Genomic DNA, 24380 nt, shown 5'->3' on the forward strand with positions numbered 1-24380 from the left:
TGTATTAGACCCAACAATTGCCGACACAAAATAACCAATTACCGAATGTCTACGTAGGAATAAAATGGTTTTTTTTCTTTTTCAGTTGGGAAAAATATGCTATTTTTATGTGGAAAAGCTTGATCGATAAAGAAAGTGGGGAAAAAAATTCCACCCTAGAAAGGACTTGAATGTCAGTTGAGCATTTATTCACTGCATGCAGGTTAATAACATAATATGCCCATTGTCTGCAATTTGACTTTTGATGGATATGGGTATCCACAGGCATTTGAAAATGGTATTCCAGACTGGAAATGACAAGTAAATTCAGAAAAGTCACAGAAAATGGCATGTAGCACTTTTCACCTGTACTTGAAATGTATTTGAGGGAATCACTTGTATTTTCTGCTATTTATATGTAGATAAGCATGTCCAATGTGTAACTCAGTTGGGATCATTTGAATACCATTCTTTGTTCTCCTGAAATGAAAGATTAAATTCCATGGACTGAACTGAAATGGTCGAGTGTATAATTTGAGTCAAGCGATACAACTGATAACACTGATTCACTGAATTCACAAATAATAAAATGCAGGGAGCATTGCGACTTATAATTGGTTCCCTCCTTTGTAGTTGCGTCATTTCATGACAGAAATTACTCCTAACATGATAAAATTCCAAATTTCACCAGGAAAAACATGCATTATTGAAATATTTTGCGTGATAGTATTAATAACGACATAAGGGTCTTCTAGAATAATTTCAAATAAAACATACGATTTTCTTAAGTACTGTTGCCAGGGTAGAACAATGGAACAAGGCTATTGATCCATATAGTGTTGCCATATCTCTTTCAGCAGTGATCATTTTAGCCCCCCCTCCACCCTCACATGCACAAATCACCTCCTGCCATCAATTCCCTCAAGCGAGGCGGCCCTCGAGGAACATGAAATGACCAACTGGTACTTCAGTTTTTATTCAATTTGTGCTTTCGAGGTAGCCTCTGATTTTCTCTTCAGTCTCCTCAACTTGCCTGTTAGATCCAAACCTTACTAATTTATTTCAAGGACATGTTTTTGATCAAGTGCATCATAGCAGAAAGGGTCTTGTATAAGAATGTTAGAGGAAAAAAACTAAACAAAAACAACAACAACCATGACCACTGAATTTATATTTTGTGCTATGCAATAATGGTGAAAAACACCAACAAAAGACAAGTTGGGAAAATTGCCGTAAACAACCATTTTTAAATGCCAGATGTTTCAGATAGTGTGCCCTTGCTCACGTCAAATTTCTTAGGCTATAGCAATGAGGATGTTGTTTGGTCCTCACTTGGAAATGTCAATCTGTAGTTTCTCAAGACATTTTGGTTTGAAAATGCATACAAAGTCCTTCTTATGAAGAGGCTGAGAGGTCCAAATTTCAATTTAAAGATAAAGCACACTTTTTAACAAAAAAAAAACATTCATAGCACCTTGAAAATGTTGTTATTGTATTCTGTTTGTGAATACTTTGACTGGCAGTCCTGGGTAATGTCCAGTGCAGCCGATTGTCCGTCACTCATCGGTATTATCAGTCTGATTGTGTTTGCGACATAGGAGACAGGATCACTGCTCGGGAAAGACTATTGGCAGATGAACAATGTTCTTGACATATTTAATATTTTACACCAAAAAAATCAAACAAACAAAAACAGTTCCTATAAGAAATTTACGTAATGTTGCCCTGCATGTTGTCTGAATGAACTGATCAAATTACCACCTATAAACTGACAAAAAACATGAGTTCATCAAAATCAAAATTATAAAATTAATTTTCAACTATTTTGATCAATGGATAATCAAAACCTTGTTTAACTTTACATCCGATGGTCCAAATTTCCACTTCTTAATAAAACAATTCTCAGGCTTCAATATTTTCTATCAAACCAATCTCTTTAAAGCCTTAAACACTTGATTAAAAAATATCATCAAATCTTCTCACTAGCCACTTTTTTAGTTCAATTTGATTTTTTTCTAGCATTTGAAGTGTTACTTGGTGCTATAGTGGTTGAGTGGAAGCGCAAACCTACCCGAAAATAAGCAGGTGACTTTGTCCGTATTGTGAAAGAATCATTCATAAGCACTTTTGGGACAATTGTACCACCAGCACGATGTTTTCCCACTTCCAATTCACCCTGCATTTTTACCAGCAACTGTCTCCGGACAAAGCCAGCCGTGCACCTCTAACGTGTCCTCGAGTGGAAAAAGGCTTTGCCTCTTTAAATACAACAGGAAGACCCTTACCCCTCCCTAAGAAAAGAATGGGAGCCAGCTTGGTTTTTACCTCTGTCGGGAAAAACCTGTGCGGGACAACAAAAAGTGGCCTTTGAATATAGTTGTGAAAGAGGGCAGCTGTAGTCTGAATACCAGCATTTTCTTTTGTGTTTTAAATGAGCATTGTTTGTCACAAAGTGCAGGCCACCTTTTGCTGGGGGGGGGGGGGGGGGGGTTGGTATTTTACAATGACATTTTTCAATCGCACCCTACACTGTTGCTTGTACATTTGCGAAAAGATGCAAGTTGTAATTGATTGGTGTGAATAGCCACAAAAAACGTATTGTTGCAAGTCCGCTGCATGCTCTCAGAATTCAAATATCGAAATATAGACTAGAATATAAACTGTGAATGCTATTGGAGACAATGAATGAATATAACAGAAGGATGACTCAAGTTTGACGTGACAGACCAAATGTCTTGTTGTTCTTGTCTTTTTGGCTACAGTTAAAAAAAAGTCCTCTCGAGGTGAAAAGAAGTGTGGAATACGATTTTCTTTGCCATCCTGTCTTCACATTGTCCTTCTTTGTGTCCCTGAAAACATAATGAGGTTTTCAAGTGTAGTGCCACCTGGTATATTCATGTTCTTTTCTGTGCTTCAACCCCTCTTCATAACAGTGTTGACTGCTAAAGTATGGGTAAAAGGAGTGGTTTGTCTGTGCCTGTTTAAAACTGCACTTGGGAACCTTTTAGAACAATCCCAAGCCCCCATAAAAAATAAAAAAAAGATAGATGAGAGGAACAAAGACAGCTGATGCACCACTAATTGGAATGCTACAAACTCACAGAGAAATAATGGTAGATTTACTAAACAATTTAATCAATACACACTTTTTTTGTCCCATGAATTGCTTTGGTGCACACAACTTTTAGAACAGCTTATTCATTTTCTCTCAATTTTGCTGGTATCCATAATGAAACAAAAATGACACACCTTGAGACGTTAAGCCATGTTTTAAGATGTCTGTCTGCAAAATATACAAACTGTATATATGACCAACACAATTTTTTTTCTGTACACTTGGTAGACATATGGGCAGTGGCAATTATTGAAGGATTACGATTTAACAATCCAATCTAAGTCCAGAAAATGCTTATCCGTGCGAGAACTCTATGAAATGCCCACCAAGATGTCTGGTAAGATCAAATAGCGTCTTTTTTAGTCTTCTCCTTTGAACGTCCCAAAAGCTCCCTGTTGTAATTCATTGAACAAAGTTGTTTAGCCCGCAGAATCGGCCGGCACCCTTCCTCCATTGCTCTTTTTAATCAAGCTAATGGAGGCAACAGATATCATATTGATTTTCTTTTACCTTGTGATGGTTTTCACAATGACAAGCCTCCCAAACATAGCACTTTCCCTGTTTTTTTTTCTTTCTCCTTTGAGTTTTGCTTCCTGGCCGTCTGTCTAACTTGTGATGTATGAATAAGCAAGGCGGGGGGTAAAGGCAAACATTTATCATAGTTGCATTTTTCTGCTCAGCTGTCCCCCCTCCGTCACGGCTGATGCATGACCCCCAGAAGCTGAGCTCTTGACCTATGAAGAGAAGGCTTTCACTCTTTCCCTTCTATTCTGGAGAGTTGGACACAAGTCGGTGGAAAAGGTGGCAGGCCAATTCAAAATTGTTGTAACAAATCGTAAGGCACCCAGCCATGTGTCACAAGAAACAGACGGGTAATGACAATTCACTTACCCCCTACGTAAGAATCAATTTTCCCACAATGCACCTGTCACGGAGCTCTTGGTGAGCCAAACCCTTATCTTCCTGCTGTCTGACACCATAATTGCATGTTAACATTTTTCTGGATGCCAGAAAATTGTGCTAAAATCACGCGGCTTTTTTCCCTTCTTCTCTCCCTTCCAAATCTACTGACAAGATAAGAAGATAAAAGGTCATCCCTATTTGAATAATGCCGCAGATAGGAACGACGTTTTATTAAACGGAATGAAACCAAGCCAAATAAACCTTACTATGTACTCCAGCTCCTGGAAATCGGTTGTGTTTTTCGACAGATAATGTTATACCTTTTGGAAAAATGAAGAAATGATTTGAAGTTTGGAATTTTCAATGTTTTTGGAACCTATTTTGGACGGCAAGAAAAATGTGTGTGCACTTGTAAAGCATCTCCACAATTAAAACATGCAATTTATTTAGTTTATACATATATATTATATAGAGATGCCCTGAAATTAAAAAAAAAAACTGAATTAAGTCTGTCTGGCATTCTGTTATAACATTTCCCAATCAAAAGCCACAATTTTTCCAATATGCAATTGCGTCAGTTATTACCAACTAAGTCACCGGTTCTGTCCATTTCGATAAAAACGTCAACGATTCAATATCGGCTCCACGCTCTGCTTTGTAGACACAGGCAGCTTTAATTATGGACATGATCCAGTAGGTCTAAGTTACTACTCTCTCGGTGTTCCTTTCCCGAAAGAGCGATTCTTGGCCTCTATTATCATTTAACTGAGATCAAAGTGCAGGATTAGTACCATTTTTCCCCTTTAAGTGACATAAATGTTGACCTGGGAGAATCCTCGGCAACATTGCCAGAAATCATCATGCTAGTAATGTTCAATTAGGTGCACGATTTGTTCTCCTCCGCAAGACCAAATGACGGTGGGAGGTTAAGGCGAGACAGAGGGCATTACCATCACTTTGGTATCACCAGCCTAAAATGGAATGACCTGGCCATCAGATTATTGCAAAGAAACGCGTTTGGAGTCATAACTCATCCCAGTATGCCATGTTTCATCCCGGAAGAGCTTTTATCCTTTCCGATAGCCCTTCCCAAAGATTGGGACATTACCATAATATGAATACAGTGTCTGATGGGGGGAAAAAAAGACCTTTTCCAAATTAACATAATTGACTGACGTGCAATAAAACTCTTGCGTAATGGTTAATGGAAGGTTAATGTTCAAGTCAGGAGATAAGGTGTGGGGCTTAAAACACATTTATTGATTCTGTATCACAGCAGTTAATTTTCCACGTGATTAGCCATAAATGCTTTTCCGCACATTTCAGACTGTATTTCATCTTAGCGCTCAGTGTGCCGCCGTGTTTTTTGCCCTCTTTCGTCCACCATTGGGATCGTTACCAAAGCGATCGAGACAAAGAAAATCAAGTTGTCAGAAATCCCATTACATCACCATTGCGGCGCTGGGTTTGTTTGTAAAAAGAATTGAATTGAATTATGCAGTATATTCCATTTCATTCTAAGCCAATTGTTATAATAAGGGGGCAAATCTGTACAACTGGTAGATTCTTCTTTTAAAAATATGTCAATATTGAATTGAAATAAAGCACGTGGAATAACTTTTTCCATTTGTATTGGTTTTGCCAGACAGTTTCATCTTACTTTTTCAATTGTAGGCTGTTTTAATATTGACATAAAGAAGAAGGATAAAGAAAATCCAGTAAAAGCTTTAAAAAGAAAGAAAACATCAATTTTCAAAACATTATTCCTGGTTTTTGGAGAACTTGTTGAATATGTGAGGCGCAAAAAATAGTGAGTAAGTGGTAGCAACACATTGAGTTAAAATCAAATAACTGGAATGATTTCAGGGAAAAGTGATCTTTTGTGAATGAAAACATTATCTCAATTTGAAAGAGAATCCTTCATGAAATCTTGAAACCTATTCTCGCAAGAATGCAAACAATTTTAGAAATCTTTTAGGATGCTCATTTCTACTTGAGAAATGGTGGAGATGCGCACCATTCATTAACGATAAAGAGTCCGCGTCATGGAGAAGTCTTTTTTTTTTTGGAAACTAGCGCAAACATGGACAAAAAGCAGTGCCATCCTTTCAGGAAGATTAAAAGAAAGATAGATGCCTTATTATTGAGTGCTCCAATTTGCAATACGAAAAAAAGGTAGGTAGGTAAGTGTCTGCAAGAAGAGGTCTGGCTGGAGTCTCCAAATAACCTCTTGCCCTAACACAAAGCAGTGCTTTCAACCTCTTTCAGGAGTAACCTACAGTATACATACAGATGGCTTTTTTTCTGCATGCTAATTTGGTGGATGCACAAATCAAAGCGCTAAGACTTAAATGTCACATCTCCCTCACTGTTCTTTTCCCCAGAAGCAGAAAGAGTGACACCAGTGCTTATTAGAAAAAGAAGAGAGAAAATTATTGAGTAGAAAACACAAAGGTGGATTCTTTGCATTTTTTTTCTTACTAATGCATAAACGTCAAAAGGACAAATTCTACAAGATGCTGTCGGGCAGTCATTCTTTTTCTAAATGCCAAGAAAATGGCACATAAAGATGTTCAGTGGGATTTTGAGAGGCTGGATGTACATGCTATGGTTAAAAAGATGCGTTGCTATCAAGTGGCAGAGTTATTATTATTATTATTTTGTGTCACAATTACGACTCTAGTGAATTAATGCATTATGTTTAATACAAAATATACATATTTATACATGAGCCTGGATGGAGAAATAAATAAGACTATATAAAGCCACTTTCCATTCTGCTCATCCTCAAAGATCACAGGGGTGCTGGAGCCTATGTTCAATGTGTACGTATATATAAAAAGTGCAGTTTTTTTATGATTGATTGATTTGTCTTTGAACCTGAGCTCTGACCTCTCTCCACTGAACAATACAGTCAATCACATTTTGTGATGAGCTGTCTCCTGAAATCACTCCCATTGAAGCAAGTCTAGTCGAACTGGATATCACAGATTAGAAGTCAACAATCTGTCTGGGATGTGATGTGATGGCCAACTCAAATCAAAAATGCCAGACACTCACTCGCATGCATGCATGAGAACAGCTTCAGGTCAAAACATTGACGTTTGTCGCTCATGCACTGAATTAAAATCAAGTCCGGCTTATCCGTAAAATACTTGGATATGTCTTGGCGAAAATGGTAGTGATTCCAAATACAAAACACGCGTGAAGGCCCGTGATTCCCAGTTATGTTATTACAAGGCAATCCTCAGGAAGCATCTTCGGAGGACACATTTCACTGTAGTGCAACTACTGCAGTTACTATTACACATTACTTGCACGAGTGAATGAGATGAAATAATTGCAGCCTCCACATGACATTCATCACTTATTAGGAAGCCCAAGATGTCATGTTTGTCTCCAAATTATATATTTGAGCATTTCTGACTGGGGTAATTTATGTATTACTGTATACACTGAAATCTGATGAGGAGTCCTAAAAGCATTGCATATCTCTCTGTCTGCTCTCCCCTCCCCTTTAATTTGAATTCTTCTCCTTCGCAGTTTCCTGCATTTTCTGCTCAACGCCGCCATCAATTTTCTCCAAATTACAGTAATGGTTGGACGGAATTGGTCACATCATTGACAGACGGCTTTTAACTCTGAATCCAACAGCAAAAGGAAAAATGTCTGCAGTATTTTAATTCATACTTTACTAGTAGACCGTTTTCTGCACTCTTATGGGCAATTTGGGTGTATCTAGAAAATATTTGTTAACGCTCGGTGCTTTCCCGAACCGCACCAGATTTGACAGCTGATTTTAACAAAAATCCCACAGCTGGCACAGCTACTTTTTCATCAGTCATTCTGTATCGGTACTTCTACAACTGAGCTTTGTCTACTGAGTTGAATTGCATGGACTGAAGTACTGAAAATTTGACATTTAATGACCTTGATGCCAGACAATTGTATTGACCATGAAAATGCTATGTTTGACGGTTAGTTTACAAACAGATAAATAATTGTAAAAAGTTGATGGGCAAAGAAGGAGAGGTGCAAGCAGAGGAAAACTGGCTTGAACGCGACACACTACAAAAATTAATCTACAAAAACAAATTAAAACACGTAACATGTGATTCCGTATGTATATATGTGAGTAATTGCATGTTTGGACATGTTGGAGTCGGTCTGCAGCTGCATCTCTTGCAACCAATTAGCACTTAAGCCGGTTTTGGAGTCCGCCGCTCTGTCCCGATCGTCAATGCTTATCATTGAGCTTGCTGCATCAAGCCATTTAGATAATTAGACTTTATTTTGGCTAATATTTACCCAGGCCACATCCTGTATTTAATTGTTACCCTGCTTGTTCCTTGTGCACCTGCCTCAAACCTTTTTGTTTTGGAAACATCCTGAACCTAAATTCCTATTGTCAGAGTTGAAATATGGAAGATATTTGACCATAAATTTCATGGGAAAAAAATGGAGTGAGGCATTTTATGGCCTTTGCAAAGACAAGGCACCTTTGCAAGTTTTTCTTATGTCATAAGATGAGTCTTTTTTTATGCATTTTTCTCTTTTTCACACTATTTTCGAAATCTGTCTTTGGTCACACTCATTTTGCCTTTTGCATTGGTTTTTTCCAATTGGTTAATAACATTTTCAAATGATGACCATTTGAGTTAGTGAAACCACATAATTCAACAACAAATATCGCAATAAAACAATTAATTTTGAAATATTCTCTTTAAGACCGAATACTTAAAAGGTAGTATTTGTTCTAATCCTTAAGAAAAGAAACTCTCAGGGTGTACAATACATGCAAATGATTTGGTTATTATGGCATTTTTGTCTCCTGAATTTTGCTCCAATGATTTGAGAAAAAAAAGAACAAAAGAATAACCCCAATTTAATAGTCTACACTGTTTACAGTTTGGTCAAAACACTTGCCTCATGCTCTCATGTTTTATACTAGCCAAATAATTATTTCAGTAATTCCCAGATGAGGCAATGTTGTTGTCATTATCATCAATGTTTGTACCAGCATATTTCCAAAGGGCGACATGTAAAATCTGCTGATAATGACTGGTTCAAGCAATCTGGGATGCTTTTATGTAAATGCCTATCCCTAAAATGCGACCTGGAAACAAAGGCAACTTTGTGGTGGGTGCACAGTTAAATGCATTAGTGGATCAATTAAACACTAGCCTGCCTTAATAAACAGCCTCAGCTTGAGTTGCTATAGTAACTGGCTTGCAAATGCTCTGGAAATTTTCAAAAAACGGAATGCAAATTACATCTCTAGTTGGAGGCGCTTTGAATGAATTGTCACTAAAACCGTAGAAGTCATTTTAAAAAAAATGGACTGACAACAACTTTAGCCAGAAAATAAAACAACTAATCAGAGATATTATTTTACTCAATTTACATTAGTTCATGAGAATCAGCGTTAATTTATGATGATTGATTGTTGGACCATGTCTATGAGTTGCCTTTAAAAGTTTAAATGTATGAAAATGGTTACCCAAAATATTTAAGCATGCAAATGGAAATTTCTTAGATGCCTGATAATGAAGAAAATAATCTTAAAAAATATATATATATATATATATATATTTGCACCTAAAGTTCTGGAGTCTTCATTAGTAGGTCACCAAAACTCTGCATTTTACTCACTGGCTCACACTATTCTGGATCAATTACACAATGATACTGCTCAATCACAAATGACTGAATGGACATGCACCTCCCTACCTATAAAAACTCATCACGCCACAATCCTGCACCCGTGCAGTGTTGCAGGACTTGAACAAAGCAACGTAGTGTTCAAACCGGCTGACTGGAAGAGAGCGAGAGAGATAGAAAGAGAGCCCTATCGGGGCGGCTTATTTGGCTTGCCTACTCCAAATGTGCCGAAGGGCATAAGTATGCTAATTGTAATGATAAGTTCCCTGTAATTTTGTCCCTGAGGATGAGATAATTTTCTCAAACACTGCACCCTTCAGATAATTCTGCGGCTAGAGTGTCTCATCTCAGCCTAAGGACAAGGGTCGTTAAGTGTCGTAGTAGGAATCCGCCTGTACAGATACACCTAAGCCCTCCATCCCTTCTTCTCCCCCACCCCCCACGCCCCACCCCCCTCCAACCACTCTCCACCATTACTTCTCCCACGTAATTTACGCCATTTTATTTTTGGGGCCTTTATCAAGAAGAGATTCAACAGCGAAGCCTGTCCAAGTACAGCATATGACAACAACTTTTCCATCAACTTTTCAAGATACGATGCCATTGCCACTAAAAGGCCTTCACAACAAAGAGGAAGAAAAAAAATAGAGCAGATACTGTTGCTGCCGTGAGTGCAATCAATTCATAAAGAAAATCAATGGAGTTTTTTTTTTCCAGCGGGCAGGGAGTATTTATTGCTCACCTCAAGGCGGAGGAGTGGATTGCTGAGCATAGTGCTAGAGGCCCAAATGGATTTTCAACGACAACCCTAAAACCTTTTAAACCTCTGTTCTGCTGAACAGCAGTTAGAGGTTGCCATGCCAACTCCATCTAGAGGGACATTTCAGCTGCATCAGAGAAAAAGCATGCACAGATGACTCCAACCATTTGTCTGAAAAGATTCACCAAGCGCCCAGGCTTGTTAGAAAGCTGCAATCAGAAGAGGGAGATATGCTACCATGCAGCCTTCATTGTGTATCTCTCCGCGGTTCCGTGCACTCGTAAAAAGGAGAAGGTATAGTCACACAAATGCGACCCTTCCTTTCATATATGTTCTTCTGCCCCTTAAATCACACACACCTTTTTTGTTGGGTGTCTTGGGGGAGCAAAAAGCATCTGAGAATGTGAGAAGTTGCTTAAAAGTAGTTTGACTCGGTCTCACTTTGAGCTATGTAAAGTTTAAAAACACTCAAAGACATGCTATTTTTCAAAATGGTCAATAGCTTTCCCTTTTCTACATGACATGAGAATTTCATCTACTCAGGCCCTACTTGGCCCTGGGCGACTCTAATCTTGGTAGCCAGCCTATTCAAATCCACTTCCTCCTTTCAACGTTTTCTTCCAGTGTTGACGTTGGACATTTTTTCTAATCAAGCCTTTGTTCAAACTTTGGTCAGTTTTGAAATTGTCATCTGTGAGTTCCATAGATTTGCTTCACGTGTTTTTCAGCACATCATTAAGGGCCACTTGACAGCTAATAGACGTTCATTTGTCAACCTGATTAGATGCTATATTTGCATTGTGTAACAGCTTTAGATTCCTGAAGTATTTTTGGTTTCTTGGCTGGAATTTACAAGATCACTTCCTGGAATGGTGACACAGGAAGAGAAACTAGAACACAATTTGCGTGGAAACTGGCATGTTTTTAATTGTTGACATTTGAATTTGACCTGTCTTTGCAAGCCGCTTGGGATTAGTTTGGAGTTAGATTTGTCTTTTCTGGCATTGAAATTGGAAGGTAATTATTAGCAGGTGAGAGCAGGGGTGGAGCTTCGAGGGGCTCTGGCAGATCTTTGGGCTGCCCGATGCGAAGGCGTAAAAGGGGAGTGGTTGGGCGAAGACAGTCCAAAATAAACACTAGATGAGGCGCGGAGCTTTAATGGAGTATTTACGTGTTCAAAAAATGATGGAACACCGGTTGTCATAATTAGTTTGAAAAGGATTATACTTTGCATTGGTCATTTGACTAGAGAGTTCATTCAATTAGATGCTCACACTCACTGTAAGGCACCTTTCCTCGTGGAAAGAAAACTTTTTTGAGCGCCACTGTTATGGGCTTGCAATCTTGCAAGGGAGCTCATTAGCAACAGAAAGGAGAGAAACTTGAGTTCCAAGTTCCGGCATAGAAAATAAAAGCCAACTTTGGGTAAAAGAGGAAATTTGAGTCCCTAATCTGTTGGACTTTTTGTTGGCGATCAGGGATATGCCTCTGCTGGCACTTTAGCTCGGGCAGAATACAGTAAACACACACCGAGAGCGAGGCTAGGCCATTGAGTCTCCCTCATCCTTGGGCTTAACACGACACTTAAGTGCTACTACAACGGGAGAAAGAAAAGGCAAGACTGCACACATTACAAACTGCCTCTATTCTCTGTTCCCGGCTGAAATGTCAGCGCCATTCTTTCTGTGCAGAGGCAAGGGGTAGGGTGAAGGTGAGCCAGACAAAAGAACACCCAGTCAATGATTTCTTGCTTTCATTCTAAGCACTTTTATTCGGCTGGAGAAGTAATCATGGATCTAAACATTTATAGAATTGTAAAATTCTAGAAGCTGCGAGTTTTGTTTTTTTGCAACATAACCACAAGACAAGGTGCGTACGATAATAAAGAAGTCGATCCCGACAAACGAAACTAAAACGGTGAAGACAGCATGAGCAAAATTGATGTTCTAAATCAGATAAATGTGCATAATACACAAATAACAACAATAATATAATGGTTCAGCCATCACCTGTCTTACTTATCCATCATATTAGTCTGTGTGCAATTACGGTAATTGTCGATCGATAACCTGATAAGCCGCTCCGAGCAAAATGTTCTACCAAACTGTATTTGTTTGTGAATAGGCTCAATGGACTAGATCTAGAACTTACAAGTGTCCATGTTGTCCGCACGGATGTGTTACTTTCTGCAGGCTTCTCATACAACAATGGAGTATAAAAGGAGAGAGAACTTGTGAAAAGGGACTGCAGCCAGTCAATTCCAGACAATAGGCTCACAATGTCAAGACGGTGGAGCTTTTTTTCTGGCAACCCCTTAGGATGCTTGCACAAAAAAGTGAAACAAATCCTGTGGAGGCAACAAAGCTCCAATCTTTCTCAAGCAATCCAGCTTGAGCCCCTTCCGCTCTTCGATTGCAGCGCCACACTTTGTAATGGCTTATATTAATAACTATGTATACCAGGTTTGCCATTAGTAGCCAATCAGCTCATTGATTTATTCATAGTGCTGAGGAAAAGCTGCGGAACAGAATATTGTCTCTAACACTCAAAAATTGAACTTGGCATTACAAAGATTAACTTTAAATGTCATTTCCACATTGACTAATGCCACATCATATAAAATAAACGGACAACCCCCAAATAAATGCAAACAAACATGCTATATAATTGGAAAATGACATATTTGATATTTCATCACATGCAGGAATTAATGAATTTAAAAAGCTTTTGTGAAGCATTAAGCATAAAGACCAGATATACTTTTTATTGTGATTGCTTTTTGAACACTGTGCCGATGAGCAACAACAACATAAAAAAAATGATTAATAATAATAAATACAATAGCCGGGAGCCCACATATATTCAGAATTGTCAGGCACTCTCCTGATTGGGGCCGAGCTTTGTTTAATTAATTTCAGGCTTGATGGAATGACTGGGGCTTACGCCTGTGTCACCGGGCTGTCACATCCGCCCTTTAAGCCTCAAACTCATTGCCATAATGTGCTCGCAGGAAGACCCTGTCGAGAGTCTAAACAAGTGGGCCTTCGATCTTATCACGGCCACCACCTTCCAGATTTAGACCGAGGTAACAAGACACCAGCGCTGTGGAGACGAGTCGGGGGGAATATCTTTCTATTGTTATTGATTCATATGAAAAGCGGCGATTGAACTGCAAGTGCTCACAAACAAACAAAACAATTTAGCTGCAACTCATCTCTCAATTGTATCAACAAGAGTTATATTTCGATTCATTCATTATATGTTCCCATACAACCTATTCTCACAAGCCTCGTGGGGGTGCTGGAGCTTATCCCAGGCAGACAAACGACCATTCTTGTAACTGTTTGACAAAATCAAAACAAAAATGCCAGGTAAAAATGAAATGAAATCCATTCCAATATTCCATGGATTTCTATAAAGCAAAAAGTAAAAATAAATGAATAAATAAAAAAAAGTTTATTGGTAATGCAAAGACACTTCAACTGTAGGGTTAAAAAAATGAGTCTTACATGGAAGTTTTCAGGATCGTGAACTGAACCTGGTTAATAGTAAGTATTATAAGGCTTTTCCCTCCCACAATGACTCAGGTTCCTAGTTTAACCAGTTAAAAAATGTAGGTGGTTAATATGTAGAAAGAAAAGGCTAAAAATAGGCATTCCATTACATTTGGGAGCATTCAATTGAGGGCAAATAATTTCCGAGAGGGGCTAAAATAATGGTCTTAATGGACTTGTGTACACTTAAAATCTCAGACTAGAAAAGCTAAGACTAATGGATTGCTTCATATGATGCACATTGGGAAAGGGATTGAGAGAACATAAGCCCCTGAAGTACCTTGCAGACTCCCAAATAAATACATAATGTTCACTTCTCAATCTTACGAGATAAATCAGATTTTTGTCCTCCCTTCTGGGCAGCATTATTCAATCTATAGTTCATTACTGAGGTGGCAATGCCATTTTAACGTACTTGCAGAATTTGGATTTATTTCTCTGGTACTCCATGAGTGAAATACAATGTGCAGATTTACCTGATCGGTGAATGGACCATGGTATTTTTTCATTACTACTCTACATATTTAAAACTTTCATAGGATTTTAAGAAAACTGGATAAAACTTGGAAAATATTTTATTAATGTGTAACTCTTTCTTTCACAATTCAAAATTAGGGAGTACAAATTTGTTTTCAGTAAAAAAAAATCCCTTTTTACAACTACAATTTTCTTTTTTTGGCACATTTTGATGGATAGATATATCCACAGGTGAACATTCTGTCCAGGCTCCACCCCATCTCTCACCCAAAATAAAGCGGGATAGAGTGCCGCATCCGTATGACCCCAGGGACTATAAAACCAAATGGATGCATAAAACTAATTTAACATATCCTCCGTGATTGAAGCAAAAGAAAACTGATTAAAATTCTAATGGGAGTGGCGTAACACTAAAAGTCCAACCAATGGTCTTCATGCGGCAATTCCAGAAAGTACGTGGCATACTTACACAGACATTAATAACCGCTCCACTGAACACTGATAAAAATATCACGGAATCAGCAGGGCAGCTTTATTTTCTTGACTACAAAGACGTGACTATAATTGCCCTCCCACAGTTGTCAAGGATAATGTTATTATATGTGAATCGATATTGCGCTGTGGCTCAGCGGCAACAGAGAAGCACAAGAAAGCATTATCATAAGGAAAGCCCCTGGACAAATCTGATTAGCAGCCATTTGAGAGGGCTGTTCCCAGAAGGACCTGCTGTCACACTCACCCTGCTTAACCCCTTGACTTTTTGGGTTCAAGTCCAATTAACCTTCAGGATGAAGCGAGAGTGTCACCAGCAGTGCAGTCAATAGAAGCCCAATAGTAATCATTTCATTTTCTGGTTCATTAAACACATCCAAGACCCACCTCACTAATCTCAATCAAAGACGGCCATTTGTCATTGGAGACAACCGAGACAACAATCTAACCAGAGAGGCCTCGTCCCAGAGTCCCATCTGTGCCGTGGTCGCTCATCTGGCATCAAATCGTCACTGACAACAAGACTGCTAAATGCGCTGGTTTGGTTCAAACAAACGTACGCAACCTACGCCAATTATTGACCCGCGGGAACGTAACGTTTGTATCGGCTCAGCGGCGCGTATGTCACAAGGATTGAGCAGAATATAAATGTGTTAGGTTGGGGCGATTGAAAAAAAAATGGAATTATGTTGGCATCATTGTGGCACATTATTATCCTGTCGTATGTCAAATATTTTCATACTTCTCGCATTCTTATGTACTTGTTCTATTTTAACACATATAATTTAGCCCTGAGAATAAAATGTACATGATTTTCTGGTGGTTCACGCGTCATATCATTTTTCAATGAGAAGGAACTCCGCTGTTAATGATGTGGCTCTCAAATATTGGGAAAATATGGAGTTAAAATTGCAGTGCAGATCGATCCCAATAGAATAACACCTTTCATACCAGCACTAAAAATCAATTTCCCCCCCAAAATATAGATATCTCTGAACTGAAGCATTTCATTAACATGCATTTTGAGTTGAAAGTGAACTTTTAGTCTTAACTACAGTAAATCAACGATGTTTGGGCTATTGTTAAGTCCGCCTATGTCAGTGCGTAATGCATTAGCACACCAGCACACACTTCAGGAAGTCAATCACTTATTAATCAATGCCAAAACATAAATGGAGTTATGTGGGAAGTTGCACAAACAGCCAGGAAGTGCTTTGTGGCGTTTGTAAAGCCTCAAGGTGAAAATAAGCCATTAATGACGGTCCTACTGAGGCTAGACAGGAATCTTTGATGGAGTTTTTATGTTTCGCTGTATTTCCATCTGGAGTTATTCAATGAGTGTCTTTTGAAATTAACATAAAACAAATATGCAAATGCTACTTATTCTATGAATGGTGACAAATGGTTTACAGGGGTTTACTAATAGCAAAGACAAAAAAAAAGTCTGTCTGTCGTTAGACGCTGCTGGTAAGAGCTAAAGTACATATTTATACATTTAGTAAAATATAAATATATTACATTACATTGCACTCTGCTAATGTTAATTAAAATGGCATCAGAACTTTGCTCCAATGTGCAAACAAAAGCTACCAGTGCACATTTCTAAGTCCTCCCTCCACTGATATTGTCGCACTAAAGTGCGGACACAAGATTCCGTGTTTGGAAAATGGCAGGTGTGTCAAAAGTGAAGATAAGCGCCTCATATTTTATATGTGACTTGTCACAAAGAATCGTTGGGCACTTCTCAGCAACTCTCGAATATTAAAGTGTTATTTTTCACCAAAGGACATGTTAACCAAGCCCTATGTATTAAAAACAATAATAATGGAGACCCTTGGGTTAACAATAAGACAGTGAAAATAATGGTTTTTTGTAGTTTATGCAATAAGACTTTTACTGCAGCTACATCCATAAGTAATGGACAGATCAACAGTCTCACAGAGCGTTATGCAAATAGGGCGGCACGACCACCATCAGACTGCAAGGTCACAAAGTCAATAGAGAGGCTTCCTGGGTGTTAACAATGTTGTGCCGAGAAAGTGAGAGGAAGATGAAGCGGCTTTGTTGTGCCACATGGCTGCTAGGCTGAATATGGGCCATGAGAGAGTCGTTCACCCTGTTGTTCCAATGACATGCGCCCGCCTCCATTTGTGTACGCTTAGCAGCAACCCCCACTTGCTACTGACAGATGTATCTTTATTCAAGGATTTGTTCCACTTTTTCTGTTTGAACAGGATTAGGATTATTTAGACAGGATTAATGTTATTTTTTTATGGATAATGTCAAAGGGGGCGTGGGTGCAATGACGGCCTGTGTGAATTTTTCTTTGAGCTGTTTGTTTGACATTTTGTCTGCCAGCAGTGGCCATGTTTCTCTCTTGTTATGCATCTGGAGGAAATGAAGTTTTACACGCTTGTTTGCTCAAGTGGAGGATTTTTTTCGGGCGTGCGTTGAATTGGAAAAAGACACTTGTTGTGAATAAGACAAAAATCCCCTAGTTAAAATTATATTCTGACAATTTGTGTGTATGTATTCATCGCATAGTCTTATGTTCTACGCTATTTTACTAAATTGCCGGTTTGTGTTCAAAAGAAATAGGCTACTTCCCTGTGACATGCCTGAGCATTAAAAACCAGAACAGTAAGTGATCACCATTTGTTGGACTAACAATAGCTGCATTATTGACAGGTTGCATGTAAAACACTTACTTAAACAAGAAATGACTGACAATCCCTGCTAATGAAGCGCCACCAGTAATTTGGGCTCAAGACCTTCGTGTGTGTTCTACACGCGTACCATCAAACAGACGTTTCAGGCCATCCAAACATTCATCAATAATCAACAGCAGTCAGTTACCCCGCCGTGACTAAAAGCAAACGTATCTTTTTGTGACTGCTCATGTCGTAAAACGACAGTTGGGTTAAGAAAGGCCTTTGCAAGTTGCAAATAATTGCCCACAATTTTCATTTCCATCTGAATGGTGACATAAATTGAAAAAAAAACAAGCACTTTGTCTTGTAAAGTAAGCACATTGAGAAGAAGTAAATGAAAGGCAACAACCCAGCTGCTTTTAAAAAATATATATGTTTCAATATGGAATTGTATAATACTTTTTGAGACACTCTTTCCTTAGTTTAATGCAAAACTTTTTCAGACGAGCTCAAAGGAAAATGTAAAACCAAAATGCCAAAAATGTGTTGTGGCTTATGTTTTATGTCCTAAATGTACTTAGGCTGTAGCAAGTTGTTTTTGGTCTACTAGTGTATTGCGTTGCTAATAAAGATGATTCCAACAAAAATAAATGTGCCCTTTAAGTTTGTGAGTTTTAGCTTCACTGTCGCACATCTACTTATATTCGTCTAATTCTTTATATTTACTTAGAATTTTGTTGTGGCATTTTTCTTTCAATCTAAACACAAACATTGGTCATATATCGACATTGAAGGAACTACCCAAAAGAGTGTGTGTGGTGTCAGCTTTCCTTTGCTCACCAAGACGGCAGGGTATCTGTTTTAACAGGCCTTCAGTCGGCAAAGGGACAGCTCTTGTCCCCAAACTTCCTCTGCTCAGGGCTCCTTCCTTTTCCGTCATCACAGCTGTGGGGACTTGTGGTAGGGGGGTGAGGCCCGTTCCATTCTGTCTGGGAATATATAAACAGCTTTATCAGGTGCACAACCTGTGCTTGACAAGTGAACTATTGGCTGCTGAGAGACATTTACTCATAACGACTAAAATAGTAAGACTAGTAACACTGATACAGAAAAGAAAGTACTTCAAAAAGCCTGTTAAATTTGGGAAATAATTTATTCTTCTATTCCTGAGATGTCTAGAGTGGGAACCTAGTGTATTATTAGTTGAATTCCACCAATATGCAGCAGTGTATAAAAGTGAAGGTGAATAAATAGTTCCATCATCCACATTTTTTATGATAAGGCAGGTATAGTTCTTTGTTCAGTGTTGTCTTAGGAGCCCAAAGCTTGTTTATGCATTCATTGTGGAGGATAAATTATTTGCCAACAAAAAAAAACCCAAGTAAAAAAGAAAATCTGTGAAAATGTACTGGATGCTTCACTATATAGAAAACGGATTTGCACTGTGTCCAACTTGTGACCATTTTTGTAGGCAATCAGGATGCCATGCCTGCAAGGTATACTGCATCAATACAGGCAATTTATTTGGTTTCTTGAAACGTGCATTAGCAGTGGCTGAATGTGAGAGAGAACACACTTCACATAACCCCAAATTTAAAGAGTACAGACTTTGGTACCCATTTGTATTCTCAAATATGAACTTTTACGTGAAAGCTGACATAAAAGCCATTCATTTGTCAGTCGAAACATCACTCCCATGTGGTGGTCAGACAGTAAAAGCATTGTGTTGTAGTGATCCGTAATACCGTGAGTGGCCGGCGTTGACTTACGCAAGTTCAAGGACTTTATTGATAGGGTGGTCTTAATCAAAGTCTGTCGTCCCCAGCACTTCAGGTGATTAAATAAGTTGGACTGAGCTGACATCAATCTTTACCTTTTCAATTCCTGTTCAATCACACCACACCTAAACCAACTAAATACCTGCATTTCCATCCATCCATCGACTGTACTGCTTAGCCGACTAGGGACACAAAAGTGATGGAGATGGCACAAACTCTGTATCGCAAGGCCGCCACTGCCTCTATTTGAAGCCATGAATTCTGAACAGCCAATGGATGTGCTAACCACGAGCAGGCCATGCTGCCCCCAAAACATTCCTTTTGCTTCAAAAGGCGCTTTAACCACACCAATAACAATGATTTTTCAAATCTGTTATGCACCATCACCAGACCAAATATAATCAGCAATGTTGAAAAGGGAAAAAAAAGTATCAGAAGTGTTACAGATTATTTGGGAGCAGATGGCGGCCCAATGTGTAGACAAAGCATGTTTGGATCTGATCGAACACCAAAAGGTGAATACATCAGAAGCTTTTTTTTCTTCCCACAACAAGAGCATCAAACCTGCTTTGAAAGATGAGCAGAGATCAGCGATGACGAGATGAGATACACATGACATGAGTCATTGTTGGCTTTTCAACATAAAGCAACAACTTTAAGATTTGATTCGCTCTGAGATAGAATGGAGCACACGATCAAGGAGATAAAAGTTGCATGTGATGGCCTGCTTTGCAGTCACATGAAGGTTGCAAACCACCTGCAAAAGTTCAAGCGAAAGCTGCTAACTTTTTTTTCTACTGCCATACAGCTGAAATACACTAATGATTCTTCCTGTCTGTACCTCTATAAATGGTAACAAATGGTTACATATTTAACAGAATTCCAATATATATAAATAGATTTATTCCATCATGCAGAGAAAAACCTCAAACGATTTAAAATTAGATTAGAACGTAGATAGATCCATAGATTTTCATGATGTCGTTAATGGTTTCAGTGCCTGATAAAAATGCAGTGAATTAAAAAGCTAAAACAAAGAGTTGGTGTAAAATGAGATTCAGACAAAGACCTTCTCAGTTCACTTAATGGCATTATATGTTACACAGTGTAAACCACAAAAAGAGCAGATTGCTGACTTTCTGCTCTATTAATTGATTACTGTTCCAAAGCCAAAAATCCTCTTAATAGCTTTTATGAAGGCACAAAAGAATAGTTGGGTGGTAAAACTGGTTATATAGTTTCAATATTGATCTGCCTGGGTATTCTAAAATTACCTTTAAAGCTTGGAGGTTATATGTGGAAAACTAGATTGTCACACAATGTCATTATAGTTGCTATCCATACATACTGTGTGTGCATTTACTCTAAATAGCCACGATTGCATTTTCAGAAATTCCAATACCAGTCTTACACTGATCCCATTTTCTGGCTCTTGATATCAATTACAAGAGACGTCTGTGTGGTATCAAACTATTAATGGTAGTCTGGACCAATACTTTTTTCTTTCATTAGGGGGCTATTTTTTATTTTAAAACTAAATGACTGCATTGTCATACATCTGAAGTAATTGCCATCTAAGCTTGGTCAGATCCTGAGTTACCCATTTGACAGCATGCACCACTCACCAAAAGAAAAATAACTTAACTTGGAGGTTGTGCAATTTCCTACAACTTCTCCAACGAGGATGACACACTGCCACAAAGAAAGGAACATGATGGGTTTATAAGCACAAGAGTTAATGATTCACAGGTGTGGACACTCAGGTGATTGGATAGAGGCGCGGTTGACAAAGTGTACACCGAAAAACAGAGGAAGCCATCAAAATAAAACAGGATGTGAGCCAACATAAAACAGTGTCACACAATAGTCTCTATCTGTCTCATGATGGACTGGTGACAAAATCAAGGAGAAGTCAAAGTAGAAGAAAGTAATCTTACATATTTACATATATATGTTCATTAATATGCGCTCTATCTTATCAAATAAATGAACCAATCAATCAAGTCTGCCTTTGATAGACCAAAAATTGCATTAGATGGTCAGTTTACTGTAACTAGGACTATTTGATCACTCGAAATACAAAAAGTGGGAAATAAAAGGCAAGAAAATACAGAGAGAGACTTAAAGATATTTTTCCTTTCATCTGATAAGTGCAATAAAGTAAGTAAAGTATTTGCTTGTTTATTTGCAAAAAGGTGTTTCATTCAAATGAATCAACAAAATTTGCATTCATCAAGTGCCCAAAGCAAAGTAAAAATGGTGCTGGGGGTGCTGGAGCTTATCCCAGCCAAGTATGGGCATCTCTCATTGACCACCTGAATTGGTGGCCAGCCAATCACAGAGATATTAAATGTATAAGTAATGAAAACTGTGGGTTTTTTTTCAAGCTGACTTTTGCCACGTGTTTTTCTGCAGAAACTCAATTAACTCAAAGTGAGACATTTAGTTAATTGGCACCTTCTTGCATATTTTCCCATTACCGTTGAGAAATGGATGGAAAGTCACTGCACAGCATGTGCTTTTCATATAAAATATATGCCCACTCCACAGGTGTCTCATCTGTCCTTCCCTCAAGCATTATTATATCAAACATATACAAAGAGTGACACTCTTGTGCATATATTTGAAGTCCTACACTCTTGAGACTTTCAGTATTTTGCCATAAGAAGGATATTTTTACAGTATGTCATTAAAAAAAAGTTTTAGGTAGAAAACAAGATGAAAACAGCATCACAACACAAACAATGAAGCCCACATGCGGACAACTGTATGTGGCATATGCAAATGGTGAGAAAATTTCAATTCCGAATTTATGCCTAATAAAATCTGAATTCATTGACTTTTCCATTACGTTCGTCGTCATTCTGTAATATGTGAAAAATATTCAACTGTACATTAGCTTCCAGTGCAGAATTGTGTGTGTGAGAATCCTATCTGATGAGACATCAAAGAGTCTTTATGAGTTGCATTCAATGATTCTTTCTATCCATATTTCAATGCACTTTTGAGTGAATGTCTCCCTTTCTGCTTGATCCACAGCAGGTACTGTCACTGAAATAGCGAGCTACCAGCATCAAAATATCCACAAGCTGAGGCACAATGGCTAGTATGGCGCTTGAATACTTAAGAGGAGGGAGCAGAGATGGAGGTGGGAGGGTGGGGCGTACTTGAATATCTATTCAAAGCCATTTCTGACATATTCCATGGCCTTGAAGTCTGTACAGCACACGCAATGCTCTCTGGGCTTTGTTTACGGATCACGGCTTGTTTACTATGAAGCCCGGCACCAACCCTGAAGAGATGTGGGCCTAAGATGTTTTATCTCTTGTCAAGGCCTGCTTCAATTAAATTAATGGAATCCATTCAGCTCCCCTCTTTCCCGTTCCCTTTCAGGCCTGGCCGCTGAGGATAATACATTAAAAGATCTTAGAATCTTAAGATGGCACATCATGGTTTTAGCCTCAGTCAGCCTTTTTTCTTTCACATATTTGGTTATAGCAGAGTTTCTTCTTTAAAACAAACAGCTCGAGTTGTATTGCAACATTCTGGGGGTTAACATGTATATACTAAATATATTAAAAAACAAGAAAAAATAAATATATACATTTACATATATACATATATATATACATTTTTATATATTATATATACATACATATATGTACATATATACATTTATATATCACAAATGTGTCCTTGATCAATATCTATCTAAACTAATCATACATGAAGACATCAATTTGAATATATAATGAATAACTTTAGTCTCAAACCTTTACCATAATGAGAAAAAAAGGAAATCCATCCACATCATTAAAAAAATTATGACAACAAAAAGGTCATAATGCACCACATTTCTGATTTGTGAGTGTTTGTCAATACATGCAAAACATTTATTCTTAACACAAACGTAGGAGCGGAAGAGCAGTGAGGAAAAACGGGACAAAAGGCTAAAATTACTAATTGGTTTACTGATCAGTGGTACTTTGTTGGATTGATTTGCAATTAATTCTGGTTTGTGGTGTATAAAAGACAGAAGCTGGCGCCAACCTTGAAGCATGTGATACCTTATACCCACTTAGTGGGTGAAGGGGGAGAACATCAATAAGTTGTTGTGAGTCTAGCACAGGACTTGCACTGATACTGTCTTAATTTGTTGTTGCGGCATGGCAGATTGTCTGAAATCATACATTTTCCGTCCACCTGGAAGTGCAGGTGGGTCGTATTTAATTGATCCGCCTATTTCATTAGCGGGAGCTTCATATGCACAGAGGAATATATTATACTCCACTGGGATTTATAGTGCAGAGAGCAGGATTCCGGAAAAAAATATAACTATGTGTTCATCGATCATGTAGAAAAGTGGTAGTATATGTATATACATATATACATATATATGGAGGGGTTGGAGGGATATAGGCACATCGTAACAGGGTGTCAGATGCGAGTTGGATAAACGTGGCTGAAAAAAGAAATGTGTCGACCTCCAAGGACCAATTCACATGATGTAACAGCTGATTAGCGACACACTTCAAGATTGGGTTTGGAGGCTAATTATTAAGATCAGCGACTGGGGGACTTCTCAAGAAAACTCAAATACAGCTGGATTGAGATCATGTAAGAAAAAAACAAAACGTCAAGAACCATCACAATTATTCTTGGAAAGTCGGACATTAATTGAGCAAGATGTCAAAATGTCGGGAAGAGAAAATATGAAGAGTAAAAAGATGCACTTAGGTTTTAAAGAACACCAAAACAACAAGAATGAAAATGCATTGTTGCGGTATTGCACTAGACTCATGCTAGAAAACTAAGGAGAATCGAAGGCTTGTCAATACTACCATCAATGTTATATTTTCATCAAACTGTAAATGAAAGTTGAAAGCCTGCACTCCACTCAATTTCACTGTCCAAATAATTCTAGACATTTTATACGTGAAAGAAAATAGATAATCAGGAAGTGAGAGAAGAGGAGAGAAAGTGTTGACCACAGACGCTTCCTGAGTCCAG

The 24380-nt window shown here is 38.3% G+C and overlaps 1 long non-coding RNA gene across 2 annotated transcripts; it reads right to left on the reverse strand.

Moving 5' to 3' along the window:
* Positions 1-2588: 2588 nt before the first annotated feature.
* On the reverse strand, positions 2589-21061 carry LOC144215946 (uncharacterized). 2 transcript variants are annotated; one of them, XR_013330529.1, is made up of 3 exons: positions 20996-21061; positions 18433-18581; positions 2589-2828 (listed from the first exon to the last, which is right to left on the reverse strand). It is a non-coding gene; the product is annotated as an uncharacterized LOC144215946 (long non-coding RNA). The 2 variants fall into 2 exon arrangements; XR_013330530.1 differs by lacking the exon at positions 2589-2828 and adding an exon at positions 3162-3828.
* Positions 21062-24380: the final 3319 nt, after the last annotated feature.

This window comes from Stigmatopora nigra, chromosome 22 (assembly GCF_051989575.1).
Source record: "Stigmatopora nigra isolate UIUO_SnigA chromosome 22, RoL_Snig_1.1, whole genome shotgun sequence".
Lineage (NCBI taxonomy): Eukaryota > Metazoa > Chordata > Actinopteri > Syngnathiformes > Syngnathidae > Stigmatopora > Stigmatopora nigra.